The 6,455-nt window shown below is 39.7% G+C and overlaps 1 non-coding gene across 1 annotated transcript; it reads left to right on the plus strand.

Moving 5' to 3' along the window:
• The first annotated feature begins 3,602 nt into the window (after positions 1-3,602).
• Positions 3,603-3,676, plus strand: Trnad-guc. The gene has a single exon. It is a non-coding gene; the product is annotated as a tRNA-Asp (tRNA).
• Positions 3,677-6,455: the final 2,779 nt, after the last annotated feature.

Raw genomic sequence — 6,455 nt, forward strand, 5'->3', positions numbered from 1 at the left:
ATTCTGTACCTGTACCTCTGTGTCTCCAGCCCTGGGATGAAACATATCGATGTCATCCAAGGTTTTTTCCCCAGTGGTCGATCGTGCAGGTACAAGTTTTCTTTAAAATGTAGATGTGTATGTAGCTGACACGGATTGTAAAATTTCTGCTATCGTTGACGTTTCATAACTATGGGAATTTGTCGGCTATAGGTGTCTCTCGTTAACACTGTTCATATGATTGCAACATAGCGTGTCATTAAGCGGATATTTACATCTACATGGATACTCTGCCTGACAGACGGTTCATCTAACCACCTTCACAATTCTCTATTATTCCAATCTCGTATAGCGCGCGGAAAGAACGAACACCTAGATCTTTCCGTACGAGCTCCGATTTCCCTTATTTTATCATGGTGATCGTTCCTCCCTATGTAGGTCGGTGTCAACAAAATATTTTCGTATTAAGAGGAGAAAGTTGGCGATTGGAATTTCGTGAGAAGATTCCGCTGCAACGAAAAACGCCTTTGTTATGATAACCAGCTCAAATCCAGTATCATTTCAGTGACACTCTCTCCCATATTTCTCCTTTGAGCTTTTTCGATGTACTTCGTCAGTCCTATCTGGTAAGGATCCCACACCGCGCAGCAGCATTCTGAAAGAGGGCGGACAAGCGTAGTGTAGGCAGTCTTCTTAGTAGGTCTGTTACATCTTCTAAGAGTCCTGCCAATAAAACGCAGTCTTTGGTTAGCCTTCCCCATACTTCCAATTTATGTTGTTCCTAATTGCACTACCTAGGTATTTAGTTGAATTTACGCTAGACGGCTAGACTGATTTATCGTGTAACCGAAGTTTAACGAGTTCCTTTTACCACTCGTGTGGATGACCTCACACGTTTCGTTATTTAGGGTCAACTGACGCTTTTCGCACCATATATATATATATATATATATATATATATATATATATATATATATATATATATATATATATATATATATCTTTTCCAAATCATTTTGCAATTTGTTCTGATCCTCTGATGACTTTACTAGTCATCTGCAAACAACCGAAGACGGCTGCTGAGATTGTCTCTCAAATCGTTTATATAGATAAGGAACAGCAAAGGGCCTATAACACTACCATGGGGAACGCCAGAAATCACTTCTGTTTTACTCGACGACTTTCCGTCAATTACTACGAAGTGTGACCTCTCTGACAGGAAATCTCAGATCCAGTCCCATAACTGAGACAATTTTCCATTAGCACGCAAGTTCAATTAAAGCCTCTTACGTGGTACAGTGTCAAAAGCCTTCTGGAAATCCAGAAATACAGAATCGATGTGAAATCCCTTGTCAATAGCAGTCAACACTTGATGTGAATAAAGAGCTAGTTGTGTTTCACAGCAACGATGTTTTCTAAACCCATGTTTCTGTGCGTCAATACACCGTTTTCTTCGAGGTAATTCACAATGTTCGAACACAATATATGTTCTAAAATCCTGTTGCATATCGACGTTAACGATATGGGCCTGTTCAAATGGCTCTGAGCACTATGGGACTTATTAGAACTACTTAAACCTAACTAACCTAAGGACATCACACACGCCCATGCCCGAGGCAGGATTCGAAGCTGCGGTCGCGCGCTTCCGGACAGTAGCGCCTAGAACTGCTTGGCCACCACGGCCGGCGATATGGGCCTGTAATTTAGCGGATTACTCCTACTACCTTTCTTGAATATTTGTGCGACCTACGCAACCTTCCAGTCTTTGGGTACGGATCCTTCGTCGAGCGAACGATTGTATATGATTGTGAAGTATGGAGCTAACGCATCAACCTAGTGCAAAAGGAACCTAATTGGTGTACATTCTGGACCAGAAGGCTTGCTTTTATTAAGTGATTTGAGTTGCTTCATTACTCCGAGGATATTTACTTCTACGTTACTCATGTTGGCGGCTGTTCTCGATTCGAATTCTGGAATATTTACTCCGTCTTCTTTCGTGAAGGCTTTTCGGAAGGCTGTGTTTTGTAAATCTGCTTTGGCAGCACTGCCTTCGACAGTACTTCCATTGTTATCGCGCAGAGAAGGTATTGGTTGTTTCTTGCCGCTAACATACTTCACACACGACCAGAATCTCTTATGATTTTCTGCCAGGTTTCGAGACAAAATTTCGTTGTGGAAACTGTTATAGGCGTCTCGCATTGAAGTCAGCCCTAAATTTCGAGCTTCTGTAAAAGATCGCAAATCTTGGGGATTTTGCGTCTGTTTAAATTTGGCATGTTTGTTTCGTTGTTTCTGCAACAGTGTTCTAACCCGTTTTGTGTGCCAAGGAGAATCAGCTCCATCGTTTGTTAATTTATTTGGTATAAATCTCTCAATTGCTGCCGATACTATTTCTTTGAATTTAAGCCGCATCTGGTCTACACTTACATTATTAATTTGGAATGAGTGGAGATTGTCTCTTAGGAATGCGTCAAATGAATTTTTATCTGTTTTTTGAATAGCTATATTTTTCGAGGATTTGGAGATTACAATATTCAATCTCGTACGACAACTCGGTGTTCACTAATCCCTGAATCGGTTTTGATGCTCGTTATTAACTCAGAATTATTTGTTGCTAAGAGGTCAAGTGTGTTTTCACAGCCGTTTACTATTCGCGTGGGATCATGAACTAACTGCTCGAAATAATTTTCAGAGAATGCGTTTAGCACAATTTCGGATGATATTTTATGCCTACCTCCGGAATTAAAAATATATTTTCGCCAACATATCGAGGGTAAAATCGCATTTGCCGAAACATCCAAGTGTAGTAAATAATTTTTCAGGGATTTAGAATTGATCACTTTTGAATACATTATGGGAGAGGCAGTGATCAATGTCTTACAAATATTTACTACTGAGTCTCCAGCAGAAGGAGTCTCTTACTCATTGGTCTGAAGATGATCACAGTAGTGGTCGAAACCGGTCACCTTGATAAACAAATAGTGATCAAGACTGTTTTAAATAGTAAAGATTTACAATTGATTTCCTGAATTTTCTTCAACGATGGATAGCATACGTGTTTGTCATAAAGTATACAGAATTTGTTCAGGTTTTTCCAATATTAAATTAAAGTGAATTTTTAATATTTAAAGCGTTAAAATATTTTGTCTTATTGATGTAACGTTTCGTTAATACAGTTAATTTATTGTTTTTCCATCAATCAGCATTTGTCTCTTCATTTCAAGTTTCACATACATAGTTTTCTCGAACTTTTAACTGACTGACTGATTATTAGTACAGAATTTTTGTGGATGTCACTGTAGTTGAAAGCACACATTGCGGATCGCGTTGCTTGTAGTTTGAATTTTTATTTCTTAACTAGCGAAGCAGCAGGCGTACTAGTTTGGAGATATCAGCAGCGCAGCATTTATTCATAATGCAAACGAACAGGCCGTTTATAATTTACATGAGATACAATTAACATCTCAACAGCGATATTCTTATCACACATCACATTTTTGACAGTTATTTATACTTCATTATTTTTCTCGCAGTCAGTTTTCTTAAATTCAACAACACAGTGTGTACTCTCATCACGAACGTTGCAAAACACAGTTTAATGTTGTATTTCTGATTAACTGTTCGGCCCTGGTAGCTGAGTGGTCAGAGCCACGGACTGTCGATCCTGAGGGCCCGGGTTCGATTCCCGGCTGGGTCGGAGATTTTCTGCGCTCAGGGACTGGGTGTTGTGTTGTCCTAATCGTCATCATTTGATCCCCGTCGACGCGCAGGTCGCCGAAGTGGCGTCAAATAGAAAGACCTGCACCAGGCGAGCGGTCTACCCGATGGGAGGCCCTAGTCACACGCCGTTGTTATTATTATCTGATTAACATCCGCATTTTTGATCACTTTTCAAGAATTACGAGATTACCTACGAACCTACGTACCGGCTTGACTGTTACTCTTATCACGAGTCGAACTTCACATTACCACACAGGCAAAATATCAGTAAATATGACTATACACTATCGTACAACAAGAACTTGGCGACAATTCTGTACAGTGCGAACTTTTCTCTGTAGACAGATTACGTGCTCTGCTTTTCTCCAATGTTGTAGTTTCATTTTGTTTCAGCATTTTATTTGTGATTTTGTATGATTTATTTTGTCTTTGAAATTTTTTTGCTTTTGCTATAATAATGGTTAAACCGTGTACTACCACCAATAGTAAATCGCGAACTTCAAGTGCTACAAGAATTGTTTCCGAACAAAGTTCAGTTAATGACGGTAATCCCATTTCTGAAATTTCTACTTGCAATTTAGCCACGAACTCTGACGCAAGAAAGCAGCAAGCGCCTCAATTAGTTCATAAGAGTCAGACAGCTTACAGTACAGTCATGCGACCGATTACTGATTCCAACATTTTTGCCAACGCCGATATATTTTTTTTTTCTGAAGGCCCCCAAAATACCACAGATGATTTCCAGAATCCCGCTCAGTTTAAAGATTTGCAAAATTCGTCTCAGTCTCCCAAAAATGTCACGAACAGTACGCAAATAATGCCAGGCAACACAGCATGTAATGCAGACACGATTAAACAATGGGTTTTGTAATGAGAAATTCCTTGCACTAATGCTGATATTAAACTCATGTTTCAACAAAACATCTAAAGGCCGGTCCCCAATAGGGCTGCCGTGCGGCAGCGGCGTGGTTGCCATGGAAACGCCGTCATCGGTTTGCCCCTGTCTTGTGCATCTTACAGCCTGATATCTTCTCTCGATAAAGGACCGAATTTCTTCCCGTTATTCGTCGTAGTTACTTGCTGTATCGCATTTACGTAAACCTTTACACGAAATTTTAGTGAGTGTGCAGGAGTAAAAACGCATTGCGTGGAGTTTGCGTAAAGTTCATTTTAGGTAATACATTATTGCCTATGAAATTTAGTCAACCTATCGAAATTGTTTTTGAAGCTGAGAGCAGAATACCGTTCTCGAGATATCGAATGATATGTCGGCTGACGGGCTGGGGTAAATTCTAGTGTCCCATACCACCCGTCGGCTTTGACCCAAGACGTCATCCGTAAGACAAAGATGCTGCAATGGAACGGATCATATTCTTAAACAATGGAGCGTGCCATAAAATAATCCATTTAACGAGACTATGATTTACGCGCAAATTTCATTTAAACGAGTTGAAGATGACTGAAATAACTACGAACACGAGAGCAATTGCGAGTGCATATATTATATTATATTTTCCGCACGTACTGCAAAAACGGTCTCAATAATGAACCGTCGAATAGCTGGAATCGGTAACTAGAAGCAACCTATGTAGGACGTCATTTCTAGTTACTGAATCCAATATTGCTGTTTGTTGCGCAAAAAATCTTATAACATACCAGAAACGTGCTTAAAAAATGATCTTGGTAGAGAACCACAGAATACGACTAGACTTTCAAAAAATGAAAATCTTTACGCACATTCCTGCAGACGCAAAGATGACCAAACCTTGCAACCGATAACTATACTACACGAAAGTCACACCAACTACAGTAGCTCGAAATAACACTCAGTAAAATCTATACACCAGGAGTGACAGTAAAAATAAGAGAACTGTAGCAGAAAAATCGAAAAGGAAAACATAAAAGTGGCTACATTAAAAGAAACTTGGCGCATATGAACTTCCGAAGGAGTCAAAGATCGAGGCTGAGAAGAACTAAATAACGATATAACAAGAAATAACAATGTTAGAAGGTCAAACTGTAACGGAAGAAGCAAAATCCACAATAACTAATGAAAAAATAATAAGAAACACAAACTTCGCTACAAAACGAGAACCAGACGACTACAGTGCCACACGAAACCCCTGCTTCGTGCATGACAGATTTGCAAGAAGATTCATATCAAAAATAGTAGGTTAGCATTACAATTACTTCTAAATTCAGCCTCTATCTTTCGAACCACGTCCCCCTGCGTATGGGTTTTCATATGTTATTTTTTCTGCACCTCCACATGAATTCGTTGGAAGTTCGTGATTACGCAACCTTCATCAAAACTATATACTTTCCACAGACACTGCACTTGCAAAATTCAGCAATGACGCCCAATGATTACAAAAATTTTATAGTTGATTTACGGACACTCATTTTCTGAAGCAGAATTTTCGCAGTAAAAACGACTGACTCATCCGTAACGAACAGCGTCAGATATCAATACCTTATAAATCGCGACTACTTTCATTAACAAAAGAAACCGAAAACAATTACGAGATGAAAACAAAACAATCTACATCGAATTTTTAATATACGCGCGTTACGAGGAAATCTAGAGAAATCATTTAACGTTCATCGACAGCAATCTGCGGCACAAACAAAATAACATCACACATTACGTAATTGGTGAAAGCCGACGGGTGGTATCGGACACTAGAATTGACCCACGGGCTGTGCGGCGACCAGGGTGCGGATCGCTCGCGATGCGACCGATGCTTTCTCCTGCT

Source organism: Schistocerca americana, chromosome 11 (genome assembly GCF_021461395.2).
Source record: "Schistocerca americana isolate TAMUIC-IGC-003095 chromosome 11, iqSchAmer2.1, whole genome shotgun sequence".
NCBI classification, from domain to species: Eukaryota; Metazoa; Arthropoda; class Insecta; order Orthoptera; family Acrididae; genus Schistocerca; species Schistocerca americana.